Source organism: Ascaphus truei, chromosome 12 (genome assembly GCF_040206685.1).
Source record: "Ascaphus truei isolate aAscTru1 chromosome 12, aAscTru1.hap1, whole genome shotgun sequence".
Lineage (NCBI taxonomy): Eukaryota > Metazoa > Chordata > Amphibia > Anura > Ascaphidae > Ascaphus > Ascaphus truei.
This window is the reverse complement of record NC_134494.1, coordinates 24,687,406-24,703,044: the sequence shown is the minus strand read 5'-3', so window position 1 is coordinate 24,703,044 and position 15,639 is coordinate 24,687,406. Positions and strand designations below refer to the sequence as shown.

Here is a 15,639-nt window from a genome sequence, read left to right as displayed (position 1 = left end):
GGAAAATAGCAATCTGATGGTAGTCTAGGACATTTGACTCCGCTGGTGTTTTACCACGACCTCGCCGCAGCTCCACCTAATGGCTGGAGGAGAAGTTGTCAGACCCTGCTTTTCTCTCTGCATTCGGCAAAACCGGGAGATAGAAGAAGACAGGTAGGATGACCTGATATCCCAGTTTAGCCTGGACAGTCACAGTTTTTAGGGCTCTGTCCTAACTTTTTCGGCTGCTGTCCTGGTTTTCTGGACCCCTGGCGAGCGCCAACTGCGCATGCGTGATCGGCAATTGACGACTACTCTTGCGCATGTGCGATCAGCATTTGCCGGCTGCTCGTGCGCATACGCAACCGGCAAGCTCTGATCGCGCATGAGTAACCAATAAATGACTTCGCATGCGTGACATTTTGTCCCAGTTTTTGTCGGGACAAATATGGTTACCCTAGCCAGGAGGGAGAGATCTGAGGGAGATGTGAGAGGGACTGGTGGAGTTTTGAGAGTGACTGGGGGAGGTGTGAGAGGGATTCTCTCTGCCCTCCCTGGTCTGTCTCTGCCCTCCCTGGTCTGTCTCTGCCCTGGACAAAAGAAACGGTATAATGACAATCAAGTAGCAATATGTAAATATTTTACGAAAGGCAAATAAATAATTTATTTCAATCAAATATTGTTGTTTTTCATTTTTCACTATAAAAGGGCGGTGCGGTCTCTCTTTTTCCCCCTCCCCCCATCCCCGTTCCACCCTTGCCATTCACTGTCTCTCTCCCCCCCATTCTCTGTGTCTCTCCCCCCATTCTCTGTATCTCCCTATCCCCCATTCTCTGTGTCTCCCTCATTCTGTGTCTCTCTCTGTCCCCATGCTGTGTCACTCTCTCTGTCCCCATGCTGTCTCTCTCCCTACGCTGTCTCTCTCTCCCCACGCTGTCTCTCTCTCCCCACGCTGTCTTTCTCTCCCCACGCAGTCTCTCTCCCCACGCAGTCTCTCTCCCCCCATGTCTCTCTTTCTCTCCCCCCATGCTGTCTCTCTCTCTCCCCCAATGCTGTGTCACTCACCCCATGCTGTCACTCTCCCCATGCTGTGTCACTCTCCCCATGCTGTGTCACTCTCTCCATGCTGTCTCTCTCTCCCCGTGCTGTCTTTCCCCCCTGTGCTGTGTCTCCCTCTCCCCCGTGCTGTGTCTCCCTCTCCCCCGTGCTGTCACTCTCTCCCCATGCTGCGTATGTCTCTCTGTCTCTCCCCATGCTGTGTCACTCCCCATGCTGTCTCTCACCATGCTGTCTCTCCCCATGCTGTGTCTCTCTCTGTCTCTCCCCATGCTGTGTGTGTTTCTCTCCCCATGCTGTCTCTCTCCCCATGCTGTGTGTGTTTGTCTCTCCCCATGCTGTGTGTTTGTCTTTCCCCAAGCTGTGTATGTTTGTCTCTCCCCATGCTGTGTGTGTCTGTCTCTCCCCATGCTGTCTCTCTCCCTCTCCCCATGCTGTGTCTCTCTCTCTCTCTTCATGCTGTGTCTCTCTCTCCCGATGCTGTGTCTCACTATCTCTCCCCATGCTGTGTGTCTCTCTCTCTCCCCATGCTGTGTGTCTCTCTCTCCCGATGCTGTCTCTCTCCCCCATGCTGTGTCTCTCTCTCTCCATGCTGTGTCACAAACTCATTAAAAGTGGCATTAAGAGTTGAATAATAAAAATTAAAAAATACAGCAAGTATTATCTAATACTACAGAACTGATTTATTTAAAAAAACATATAAGATTTCACATGGAAACAAACGCATTAGTAAAATGTTTACCATTTTGTTCTACTGATTTGGGACGGCCCTTTTAACCAGCGAAACCCCCTTTTTGTGCGATGACGTTCTCCATTGGAAACCACTTTATTAGCAGTGTATAAGTTAAGTATCATTTCTCCTGCGTTACCTCATGTTCTTGCAGTCTCCCTCCCGATGTGTCCCAAGCCGAAGACGCCGTTATATAACCCAGCCTACCTCGGGCACTCGTGCACTAGCCCGCATGCCAGCCAAGCTGCTCAGTGAGTCACAGAGATGGAAAGATCTTAACCTTGTCAATGCTGCAAGACACCTCCTGTAAAGTGTTGCCTTTGTACAGTAGCCACCCAGTAATGAAGGAAGTAACCCTCCCACTTGGCATCTATTATCTCATGCTAAAAAAAATACAAATGCATTAGTTATATCTTAAGAATAAAAGGATGCATTTCAATATTTGTGTCTCAAAAAAAAAAACTTAAAGGAAAGAGATTTTATGACACGATCACATGCTGAGATGTTGACTATTTCTTATCGATTGATTTGGATCACTGAAGGCAGGGGTGCGCAAACTGGGGGGCATGTTCTTTGGGGGGCGCCATTCAGAGGCCCTGTGCTCTTCCCTACAACATTTTAATTTGATTGCCGGTGGAAAGCGCAGGGTGTCTGTAACGACCTCTTAGGCTGCGATTATACCCAGAAACGCTTGTGGTGTCACCCGTAGAGACCCCGCGTGGCGCAAGCTTCATACACACATGATAAGTGGCTATACCAAATTCAACTGTCTCCCCGCTTGCTACTGCAAAGTGGGAGACAGTTGATGCGTTTTGGCGACACCACTGGCGTTTTGGGGTATAATCGCAGCATTACTCTCTATCCTCCTGCATCTTCTGATAGCGACAATGCGTCGCCATGACAACGCAGCATCGTAAAGGAGGAGAGGGAGCAGCTAACATGTCGGGGGGGGGGTCACAACATAAAAGGTTTGTGTACCCCTGAGTTAATGGACTTAAGGTCGTTATGAGGCTTCATACACATGTCGCATAATTCGTTGTTTGAAGTGAATTTTGACGCATTGCGTCATGTTGAATACCTGATTTATACAATTTAAATTAAATGTAGAATATTGTGGAGTATTTTAGTTTATTTATAACTAATGTTAATACATATTATATTAGTAAAATATTATTTATATTAGCCATATTGTAATAATATTACTTTTTATTACCCTATATAATGAAACATCTGTACTGCGTCAAAAACATTTTAGGTTGATACATAGCATTGTAACTTTATAAACAGACTTTTTAGGGTTTACCCTATGTTGAACTTGGCAGATAATTTTGACGCACTTTATACTTTTTTTGCCACAGGGAAGCTTTCTTTTTCAATACATATTTGCATATGTACAATTTCTATGCGGTAAATAATTGAAATAACATGCTGATGGTGCAAATGTAGAAGTATCAGGTCAGTACAGAGACGCACATAAGCACAATCTAAAATGAGATTTCTATACATCAATATTACGTCCAAAAAGCTACTTGCAGCGCTCAATACATAAGAATTAACAGGTTAAATTGTCACATTGCTGAAATAAAGCATTAAATTAAGCGTTCCAATAGCCTGGACTCATGGCTCCTGTCCCACACCCACAGTCACTCATACCAACCATTGTGGCCAAGCGCTGTCATCTACTGTACTTATTCCCTCACCTGCTGTCTCTGCAAGTCTCCCAATATTCCACTTAGATTGTAAGCTCTCCGGGGCAGGGATTTCCTTTCCTATTGTCTAATCTTGTTTGTTGCACTTATTGTATTATTATACTTCTCTGTACTGTATTGTCTCTTTTGTAAAACTGTGAGCACTATATAAATAAAAATATACATACATACGGGTTGTATATATATAAAATATACATACATACCTTTGGGTTCACTGCATACTGATTGTATTCTAACAATGAGCGATGCCATAAAAAGATTTATACATTGAAGCAATAAAGCTTGAGAGCCTTAATTAGTAAGTAAAACATAAGCAGAGGAGAAAAACGTTCAAGAATAAATATTTGACTTTACAGTATAAGGTTTTATTTTATTTACAATGTAATGTCAACAGATTTCCACCAGGGGGCGATATTGTGCAGTAACTGCAAACAATACCCTTATCTCTGCCTTATGATTTATAGGGTGTATAGTGCTAGGGCCTTATTATTTATAGGGTGTATAGTGCTAGGGCCTTATGATTTATAGGGTGTATAGTGCTAGGGCCTTATTATTTATAGGGTGTATAGTGCTAGGGCCTTATTATTTATAGGGTTTATAGTGCTAGGGCTTTATTATTTATAGGGTGTATAGTGCTAGGGCATTATTATTTATAGGGTTTATAGTGCTAGGGCCTTATGATTTATAGGGTGTATAGTGCTATGGCCATGCAGATTCTGCCATATTGTGTGTGGTCCTTGTTTACAATATTCAAATCTTAAAAACTCTCCCTGGTCATACCCAAAGAGGGCTTTTCTTTTCAGCTGAGATCGCGATTTGGACGAGGAGGATTCGTCTTCTCGTTTCCCAGGTCAATGGTCGTGGCTGTCACGTGACTGCTTTCAAGAGCGCTCAACGGATTAATATCATCACTCAATAGGGGGTCAAAATGATGCAATTCTCGGGAACAAATAAACTGCACCTGATATCAACGACAAAAAATCCTATTGATTTTTAATAAGATATTTTTTTTCCCTTTGCCTGGATGTCACAGAATTGCCCCTTTGCCTTGATACCTGTACATACTCTGGGCCCCAATGTCCTCATCCCCAAGGTGAGTGGAAGGTGAAAGATGTCATCAAAGCCCCGCCCCGTCTCCTTTAGCCCCGCCCACACCCAAACCCAAGCCCCTCCCGCCCTGACACCCTGCAGATATCGTGTTTAAAGAAGCAGGCGGAGCGGTTTGGAGGAGGAGGACTCTTGAGCCATCGCGCCACCCGTAGCTTCGCCAGTTTCTCTCTCTGCACGGTGCTAAACTTTTCACCAAGTAGTGCCTGAGACCGGCGGCGGAAGGCGGGGACTGGGAGAGCTCACGCTGCGGGTCACGGAGGACAGGCACGGGGGGCTGGCAGCACCTGGGAGAGCGACGGTAAGCGGTGAGAGTGGGAGGCCGGGGAGAAGCGGGCCGGCTGAGTTGTCACGTTGCTATGGTAACCGTGCGCAGCCCTGCTCTGCATGGGGGGCTCGGTGCAACTTTCCAGGCGGGATCCCAACATCCTCTCTCCCTGAGCCAGCTGTGCACCACAGCAATATATATAATATATATATAACACACACACGATTAATTTATGCTACTACCCATGTATGTTTAAATAATGACATCTGTATGTACACACGTACACTGCACAGGATATGTGTTTGAATGTATTCTCACTCCTTAAGGCTGGGGCCATGGTGCCTTCGCCCGTGCGGATGCTGGTCAGTGAGCAGGCGCTTACCTGGCCATGGTGGGCTAGCTGTGGGGGGCGTGCTTGGGGGCGTCACGGAGAGGGAGAACCGCTCACGTGACCGGCTTGTCGCGCCAAGAAATCAGTTTAAATGAATTTCTTGCGCAACGCGTGCCGCTTCTCCGCCTGCGCACACGCCGCATGTACGCAAACACCACCTTAAGGCAGTCTGTTTGCTCGGCGTGCGTACGTCTCTGCATGGTCTGCGGTACCATGGCCCCAGCCTTAAGGAGTTAAGACTACTTTCGACGTGTATAGGGAATAAACCCAGACCAGCGCTCTGAATGAATGATAACCACGCATGGATGTAATACATGAATAAAACTGTACTCGCAGTCCTGGAGGTACAGGACTTTTTTTTTCTTTTAATATACACATTCATTCGTATGCAATTTTTGTAGATCAACAGGAGGGCATAGAGCCAACAGTGGTTGTTTGTTTGTACATGAATCGGAATAGCAAATAAAAATCAGGTTTTATGTCCTTCCTATGACTAACTATTTTTAACCACTGCACAGTTTTATTAGGAATTCATTTTAGCCCTTGGTTAAAAGAAGCCGGTTATGTGAAATGAAACCTTTTCAATCAACCGCATATATTGTTTATAAGATTGCATATAGATATATTTTACTGCAATATTTCTTGCGCGCTTTCGCATAAGTGTGGGTAATGACGTCTGCTACATCTGTATAGAATTGTGTTGCATAAATGTCAAAGATGAAAGGAGCACTGCAATACTCCGTTGATCCTGGCACAGGTGCACATCAGTCCAAGCATACGATTGGTGAAGTACATTCAATCACAGAAAAAACAGTGAACTTTTGTAGCAAAATATATTGCGTGGTTACAGAGAAAATCAACGTTTCGGTCCCTGCATGAACCTTTGAAAAGGTACATTTAATTATTTTTCCGTAAGACCACTGGGTTGCTGGTTTTCTGTGATTTGAATTTCTATAATTTATGCTGGTCATGAAAACTGTCTATGTGAGATTGATATCACACAACAATCAGACTCAGCCGTCAATCCTTATCGCGCTGACTCGTATTACTGTATGTTCTGTACGTGACGTGCACCCTGTGGCTTTCTTGATATTTGCTTTGTACGGTAAACATATTTAATGGGGCAGGACATGTATTGGATATCAGTGACCTTCTGTGATAGCGGAAAGTCTTCTAATGTACACAGGTTTTAGTTACCTTTAATTATAGAATAGAAAATAAACGTTAATCCTTATCAAGAATGCTAACGCTGATCAGTAAGTGACATACATTTAATCTATGAATGTAAACATATACATTTTAGACAAGTATCGGTTATCTGATGTGTAACTTAAGAGTTATTAGGCCGTTGGTTGTCTTCAGTTTAGTCTGTGGCATTATAGTGACAGTATTTGAAGTCGCTATTACATTAATTCTTCATTTCAATTCCCTAGTGCTGAGATCTATATTGTATGTCTTTATTTATATAGCGGAAAAAGAAGTGTTACTGTGTGGCGCCTGGTCTGTTATTATACTTTGCGTGATTGCAAAGTGTAACAAATAAACCAATCATATAGTAAATACAGCCATAAGCAATGTCCTTTTGTAATCAATCCAAATTAGTCCAATGCTGATTTGGGGATCCAGATTGAATTAAGAGGCAAGTAGGTAATGCGCATAGAATGATATTTTTCACAGGGAGCTGCCTTTCTTCGCCAATGACCACCTCTGGAGTCCTAATGACTTCTCCTCCAGACCCGCTGGGGTGCGTTGATCCTCCGCTGGTAGTTAGACTGCTTACTCTGCTCCTTTACCCTTCTACTTGTGTCGGAGCCTCAGCTATCCTGGACGCTCGCGTTCTCGCCAGCGCCAATGATGAAGATAGGCCGGTTCCCGGGTATGCTGTAATTGGCTCTGAGTCACTCTTTATGGGGAATGAGTGCACGTCCTTTCTCCTGCGTAAGGATTAAGTAACTCCGCCCTACGCGTTTCACAGATTTACTCCGCTTCGTATGGGGCATTTAAAAAAAAAAAAAAAACACACCCCCAAAACCCAATTTTCTATGCAAAGTGATCACTGAAGTGAGTCTGTAAGATTTTCATTTGAGCCCCAAGTGGAAAGTAAAAACAAAGGCAAACTGCTCTCTTGTATGTATGTCTTTTTATTTATATAGCGAAATTAATGTACATAGCGCTTCACAGTAGTAATACGCGACAATCATATAAATAACAGGTCATGGGAATAAGTGCTTCAGACATAAAAGTAACATTTAGGAAGAGGAGTCCCTGCCCCGAAGAGCTTACAATCGAATTGGTAGGTAGGAAGAATGTACAGAGACAGTGGGAGGGCATTCTGGTAAGTGCGTCTGCAGGGGGCCAAGCTTTATGTATCGTATAGTATTATATAGTATTGGCCACGGTATATCTTAATAAATGCATCTAACTAGTGTGCTGCTTGGTGTTGGCTGATCTTGATTTACAGCTTTTATTCCACATTTCTAACTCTCTTAATATCTCTTTTACCTTCCCATTTACTGTCTTGCATGAGATCATTCTTACCTGGATTTTAGAGTCATTTTAGGATGCCTGCAGAATCAGGAATTTTAACAATAATCTCACTAACTATGCACCTTAATCATATACATCGAAGTAGGGTAAAGTTGAATAGTTTTAATGATGTGTCCATTACACCATGCTGTTTAAGCGTTAAGCATTTACATATCTTCAAATCCCCCTACAGTACAAACCTTTCCTGTGTTATTGCAGTGGGAAGGCAAAAATGATGTATAAGTGCGCATTCATTCAAAAAGTCCTACAAGATAAGCTAAAAATCCTATTCAAATTGGTTGTAAATTACCTTTTCACACTAATGTGGTTAAAGGTACATTTTAATATGTAGCTTTATTTTAAGTAGAGCAAAGTGAATGGGACAGTGGGATTATTTCCAGAATTTACAAAGCACATGCAAGATGCAGAAAGAGCGGAATTTGGGAGAAGATGATGATAAAGAGATTGTATCTTAAATTACAGAAGCAATAAACAGGATCAGGTTGGTGAATGGCAGAATGCTAAACATTATCAAACAACTGGTGATTTCTGGCTTGTTGGTTAATATAAGTCTAATTCTTGTAGTCGTGCGTTCTGTACAAGATGGCTGTTCTAATAGGCCAGGTTATTAACAAACTCCAGAGCTCTGGAATAGGGAAACATGCTTTAAACTGGTTTCAGTCCTACCTATCAGGAAGATCCCAACATGTGTCCATCTCAGGCTCTAACTCCAACCCCCTGGATATCACCTGTGGTGTCCCGCAAGGTTCTGTTCTGGGGCCCCTACTCTTCTCAGTGTTCATTAATGATCTTCCCACAGCTTGTAAGGAAGCCTCAATACACATGTATGCAGATGACACAATCCTATATGCACACAGCCATAGCCTCTCTGACCTTCAACACATATTCAGTCTGACTTTTTGAGGCTCGAAAACTGGATTTCCCAAAACAAACTGTTTTTAAACACTGACAAGACTGTAACAATGGTATTTGGGACCAAGACTAAATTTGTAAAGCTTCCAGTGACTGAGCTCCTGATTAGAACCAACGCTAACACCTGTCACTAGTTTTAAATACCTGGGCTTATGGTTTGACTCCCACTTAACATTCGGGATGCACATTGATACCCTGACAACCAAGACCTATGCCAAACTAAGGGTACTTTACAGGAACAAATCCTCCCTAAGTCTGCTGGTCAGAAAGCGTATCGCACAGCAGATGCTAATGCCAATTATTGGCTATGGAGACATAGTATATGGCTCGGCTCCTCAAACCCACCTTAGCAAACTTGACACCCTCTACAATTCAATTTGTCGTTTTGTTCTCCAATGCAACTACAACACACATCACTGCGAAATGCTCAAAGAACTAGATTGGTCAACACTAGAGTCTAGGCGCAAAGTTCACCTTTCCTGTCTTGCCTTTAAATTCTTTATGGGCAAGCTACCTAGCTACCTGAACAAGCTCCTCACCCCTACCACTTGCAGCACTTATCACCTGAGATCAGACTCCAAAAGACTATTCATGGTCCCAAGGCTCAACAAAGTATCCGGACGTTCCTCCTTCTCCTTCCGTGCACCCCATAACTGGAACAACCTACCAGAGACTCTCACATCCACCACCAGTTTAAGTTCTTTCAAATCTAAGGCTGTCTCACATTTTAACCTGGTCTGTAACTGTTTCATACGCTCATAATATATATTTTCTTTAACTGTGCACGCAATGTCTTGTATATAATGTATACCTTGTTCATTTATGTAACTGTACTTGTAACCATGTATTATTTGTTTTACTCTGTGCCCAGGACATACTTGAAACCGAGAGGTAACTCTCAATGTATTACTTCCTGGTAAAATATTTTATAAATAAATAATTGTGAGCTTCCACCTCGGGTTACATGTGATTCGTTTGACTTGCTTTTAGGTATTTTATTTGGCTTCTTTTCAGAGAACCGCTTGGTTAATTAATCTTTGGCTAGAATTGTCTGTCTGGATTTTCATGTGTTGATCTACGAAGTGTTGGGGAATGTTAATTACGCCAAGTCTGACAGCTAAAGTACATAGCGATACTGTTTATCAACTTGTACCTGGATTGTTTTTGGCTCTATGTGAAACACAGGATTTACTGGACATACTGCATTCATTTATGGACAAACAAAACAGTACTATGAGAATCTATTTAAAATGGTCTGCTTAATTAAAAGGGAATAGGAGGTTTCTCTCAGAACAGGTAATGGATATTGGGGGAGGGGGTCATATTAATGTTTCACCCAGTTACAGTACATGGGTTACCAAGGATGAATGGAAAACATTACGATGTAGCATTCAGTTTATCTCCTCCCCCCCCCCCCCCCTATTGTATATTCGGATGTACACCAGGTCTTCTTTGTTTCTGTTTTCTAGATGGATGTAAATGTCAATGGAATCTTCTAAGAAAAGTTTGACCCTTTCTTTTCTTTTTTTTTTCTTTTTCTCTTTCAATGGCTGAATTGTCAATTAAATGCCATTTTCCATTAAAAACAAATTATTTTAGCTGTATTGGTCCCTTTTTTATTTTGTGTGTGGTGGAGGGCAGGTAATATGTAGTATAATACCTTTCATTGGACTGATGATGGTTTACAGTGTTCAAGCTTTCAAACCTCACAGGGATAGCAGCTGTACATCAAGTTGGGTATTATATGCAGTTTGTAGTGTGACGGTTTATGGCGGGAGTTGGGAGAGGATTTGCAACTGAGGTACATTTTGTTGGTAGATCTGTGTCAGGAGAAGAAGTGACTACTATACTTGTAATGACACTACAGAGGAACTGGAGTCTAGATTGGCAGGAATCATCTGTATACCGTATTCGGAGCCTCGCATGTAAATGTCCCTTGGATTTTGAGTGGCTTGTTTTGAGGTATTACATTCCTGAGATAACATGGAGTCTTATTCGGTAACCTGCTATGTCTCGCCGATGCAGCAGTAGGCCCTGTTTATGCCAATGGAGCTTTCCTTGCAATAGTGCCGATCCGACGCTAATCGCAGCTCGCTGAATTACTCACTTACCTGATCTCTGGCGACAGTTGGTCACGTGATGCCAGTTTGCCATGGCAACGTTCAGAAGACACCGGGACAAAATGAGAGCAGGCAGGGGGGCGCAGACTAAAACGTTTGCGCACCCCTGTATAAGACACTGTTTTTGTATGCCAACATTGTCTGCCAAGTTGAACCTGGCATAAACCCTAAAAAGTCTGTTTATACTGTTGTCGCACAATTAAGTTGCTATGTAACCAAAAATTGTATTTGCAGCACAGCCTTTTCTTTCTTAGGTTAAGAAAACGTGTTTTCATGGTATGGCTATTCTAGATGGTATTACAGTCATCACTTATAACCGAACCATGTATCATGTATTAAGTCAGATAACGCCCTTCAGACATACAAAGCACATTTTTATGAAGGTTTTACTCCTTAAGATAGTCATGCTAAAGATTGGCACCCTTTTTGCAGATCTGGGCCGAAGTAGATTTGCATATCGTCGTTTTGTAGAGCTAAAACTCATTAATTGCATTTTTGGCAAAAACGTACCAAATGCACTTACTGACTTGGCATTTCTTTATTTCTATTGAGAAACTCATTAAAGACACCTCCTCTTCAGAACTTGTCATATCAAAATACCTTCCTTTTTAAATACAGAATTGTTCCTGTCAAAAAGAACATTTAATTGCCTTTTCCGCTACTCAATGAATGTAGTTAATTACTTTCACCCCCTACAACGACGATATGTCCTCCTTTCTGTATAAATACCACAGAGCCAGAATGAAAATGACGACATGTTATGGGGATTTATACAAAGTAGCACCTAACATGTTTAAAACGTGTTCACTTGTGTGCGTTTATCTAGAACAGAGGTGCGCAAACTTTTAAGTTCGCGTTCCCCTTTGCCTACGCCCCGCCCCTCCTTACCTGCTCTCTGGCTCCACGCGTCATATGACGTCACGGCGTCATGTGATGCGTTGCCATTTGAAATCACGCCGCGTTATCATGGCGACGCGTCCGGGAGAGCAGGTAAGTGAAGTTGCAGAGGCCTCGCACCTCCCCCGGCATTTAATTTACATGCCTGAGGGAGAAGCGCCAGGGCCCTGCAACCGCGCGCTCCCCCTTTAGAAAATCCCACGCCCCCCAGTTTGCGCACCGCTGACCTAGAACAAAGTGCCCTTGGTGTGGCAATATTGTAAACAATATTCATCATGAATTTGTAAGAACAATGTGTGGTTTTGATTTTTCTCCCAGCTGGCATGTCTTCTTAATCAAATCTGTCCAATTATCAGAAGACCTTTTTGCACATGTTGGACTGCTCCTTGGCTTATCTAGACACTTGTGAGTTAGACCTGCATACCAATATGAAAATAAATTCCACATTTAAAGTTGACAACATGGATTTGTAATAATGTGGAGACATTCAAACATGTCACATCTTGTTTAATTAATTTAGGCATTTTTAAATGTAGTCTTAAAGCCTAACTGCAAAAAAAAAAAATATCGCTGTCCACTGGATATACAGTATATCCTGTTTTCCATATTGAGTAGCCCTGCCTTGCGGATAGTTTTTATTTTTGTATGGGGCAAGTGGCAATATATGCCGGGCAAATCATACAGGGACATCGGCAGTGGTGGGGGTCCACCCTAGCGATCCGAAGCCGGAAGTTAGGCCTGTCGAGGAAACCTCGGCTGCTGCACCACTCAAATGAACACATCCACAGCCAACTTGGCATTAATATGGAGGGCTTATTAACGCAGAGTGATGATGCAGTGGCACAATGTTTCGGGACATCCCTTTGTCGTGCTCATCTTCTGCCCAGGTGAAGCCCCCCACCCTGCCACCGACTAGGGTCTGGAACCCTGCTTAACATGTAGGGCTTGGGGAAGGGGTGGAGGAGGTATTGGCAGAGAGAGAAGAGGAGGAGGGGGGGGGGGGCTGTTGAGGGAGGCTTATGGGTAATATTGAAATGACTGAATATCTCTAGGTATCCAGAGGTGGCCTGGTACACCACTTTTTTTTTTTTTTTTAATTATTTTGGTACTTCTTCAGCCACGCAGAGTAGCCTAATTTCACAGTGTGATGGGTGTCACGGGAGACCAGTACTTTTAACACCTTTTACCTTCCGGGACCAATTCACTAGGCAGGACACAATAGTGGAATAAGATGGGGTTTATTCTGGTAAAACCAGCAGGCATACAATAGAACACAAAATACAGGGAATACACGCTTAACTGGGTCTGGGGGGAGTCTCTAGCCTCACTAGGTGCAGGGCGCCTGCTTCAGGAAGGCTTACCCTGTCCGCTCCACATCCAGGAACACCACGGTACTATCCATGGGATAGCTACCTGGCTTACCCTGCTGACCGGGTCCTCGTTCGTATCAGACCTTGGCCGCGTTCCTAGCACTTGTCCTAAGCTTGGATAGCCTTATCAATGCCCAGTGCTCTGCTATTGCGAGCAAAGCCCCTTTGAAAAGCCCGTCACTGCTTCGCCGGACCAAGCCTAGGAATAATCAAGATGGTCTGGTTCTATGATCGGGCAGTCCCCCTACAAAGGGCACCGAGGTCTATATCTAACATGGAACAGCTGACCAACCAGCGCACGGACCACTCAAGCGGAAGGCTCGGTTGATTGCACTCGTCAGAGGAGAGGGCGTAACGAGGGGCTCAGGTAGCTGGTGATCGGGAAATTCGAACTGGCCAATGGGAACCGTAACATTTACTGTACATTGCAAACCATGATGGAGCGCACTGTGCAGTTAAGTTTGTTTATAGAGTCCGATTCATCACACCAACCCTGTGGTGTAGCAGCTAGAGAATCGCAGGTCTGCGGTTTAGAACATGTGGGTTCATGTCATTTCATATATTGTTAAGATTACTTGAACACTTACGTTGTGCATAATGTGGGTTTTAAAAAGGCTTTATCTGTTTCTGTTGATACATCACAAAGCCTAGCCTTCAGAAACGGGCCTTCATGGCCTGGTTTCCACTGTAAAAGTGTACATGTATTGGCAATTTAGTTTGAAGCAGCAGTCCAGTCATTTTGGAGTACTTGATGTTTAAAGCTACATTACTTTTGTGTATCCAGGGATGTGCCTTTGCATCCTCATCTAGACTCAAATGTTTTACATCCGGCAGAATGAAATGAAAATAATGTAAGCCAGGGGGGCGCAATTCTTCCTCTTCCTCCCCCCCCCCCCCCGTCTTACCTTGATTGAGGCGTGATGTTGTCATGGCAACGTGAGGTCACATGACCCTGCGACATCATTTGACGCCGCGTTGCCATGGCGATGCGTCAACAGGAGCGTTTGAATCAAGGTAAGTAAGGTTTACAGAGGCCCTTCTGCTCCCCCGGCATTAATTTAAATGTATTCGGGAAGCGTGCGGGAGGCCTCTGTAAACCCAGCAGCGAGTCGGGAGGGGGGCGTGCCACACTTTGCGCACCGCTGATGTAAGCAACCAGCAAAAGTAAAATAAGTAATTTGGAAATGCCAAAAATTCAAAATACAACTTTGATTACTGAGGGCACGCACTGTACCATTGAAACTTGTATCTGTGGATTGGAGGCCAACCATTCTTTTGCTTCTATAAAGCAATACATTGCGTGTTCTGGTCCATTTTAGTTGATGTGGTTCATTAACCACCTGTCTATAGCTAGAGTTGAAAAACCTGTATTGCTTTTATTTATTTTTTTCTTTTACATCTGGCCCAGCGTGGACTTGAAAAACTATGATCACGTTACCTTTGATAATATTGATAAAATATTTTTGTTGCTATATGTATGCTTGTTGCCTAGTTCTTTGACCAGTGTTTTGGATTCCTACCGTTCATTGCAACCCCCATGAAAAGGCTTTCTCCGTACATGTGAAGTCGCACAGGGATTTTTGTTCTTTGCTGTGTAATCGCCTTCTGCAAATCTTTGTTTCATCTCTCTAGTCGTAGGCGCTTTTCCTTTTCTTCCTTCGCTACATTCAGTATTTGCGGTCGTTGTATATACTGTGTGCATGTCACGCATCAATTTAATGTTACACCTGTGGTGGGCAAAGTAGGAAAATGAGAGAGCCACGTGCTTTGGTGACATCTCAAAGCTATGAAACATTAACGGATATATCCAGTAAAGTGTGACTTCTTCCTTAACGGTAGTACACTTGAATGATTATTATTTTTTAATGAGATACACACCCATAAGAATGTAGCAGTCTATCTTTCATTGTTTTAAATCAAACTTTTTTGAAGTCGGGCTGTTTATTAAACTGCATACTGCCGATCGGGGTACTATCGCATGGAAACGCCCATTGACTTCAGTGCATTGATTGGCACTATTCCAGTTTAGCAAATTACCCTCATCGCATTACATTGTAAACATGTGCAATTGGGCATTTATGAACAAGAATACCAGCGGGTCCATCTATACGAGTATACGTTAACACTGATCTTTTGCTACTCTATACTAGTGTCTTTTTACTGTTTTTCAGCATTTCGCTGCACTGTGGAATATGTCGGCTCCTTTAAATCTAAAAGTTTAAACAGGCTAAAGTTTGTAGGTCATCGGATCATGGAATCCAAAAAAGAGCTAGAAACCCAATATAGCACTCAATTCCCTAAGCTGAATGGTTTGTGAGTAGTATTAAAAATAATGGTTTATTTCTTTATTCATCATAGTTTAAAAGAATGGGGATTAAAATCCAATTAAAGGACACACACATAACAATCGTATGTTGAATGCTGTGCGCACTCTGGATTGATAATGAACAAAACAATTGAGTGGTATTGGATCATTGTTTCGAAAAAGGGGCTGGTATACAGTACAGCTGACCTAATAAAGAGGTGTTACTTCAACAGTGATGTGTGGGTTTA

The 15,639-nt window shown here is 43.1% G+C and overlaps 1 protein-coding gene across 1 annotated transcript in view; it reads left to right on the top strand.

Moving 5' to 3' along the window:
* The first annotated feature begins 4,657 nt into the window (after positions 1 to 4,657).
* STK33 (serine/threonine kinase 33) overlaps positions 4,658 to 15,639 on the top strand; it is a 79,085-nt gene continuing 68,103 nt past the window's right edge. Inside the window, exon 1 of the mRNA XM_075567040.1 lies at positions 4,658 to 4,882. The gene's annotated coding sequence lies outside the window, so the exon portion shown is untranslated. The remainder of the gene's footprint in view (positions 4,883 to 15,639) is intronic.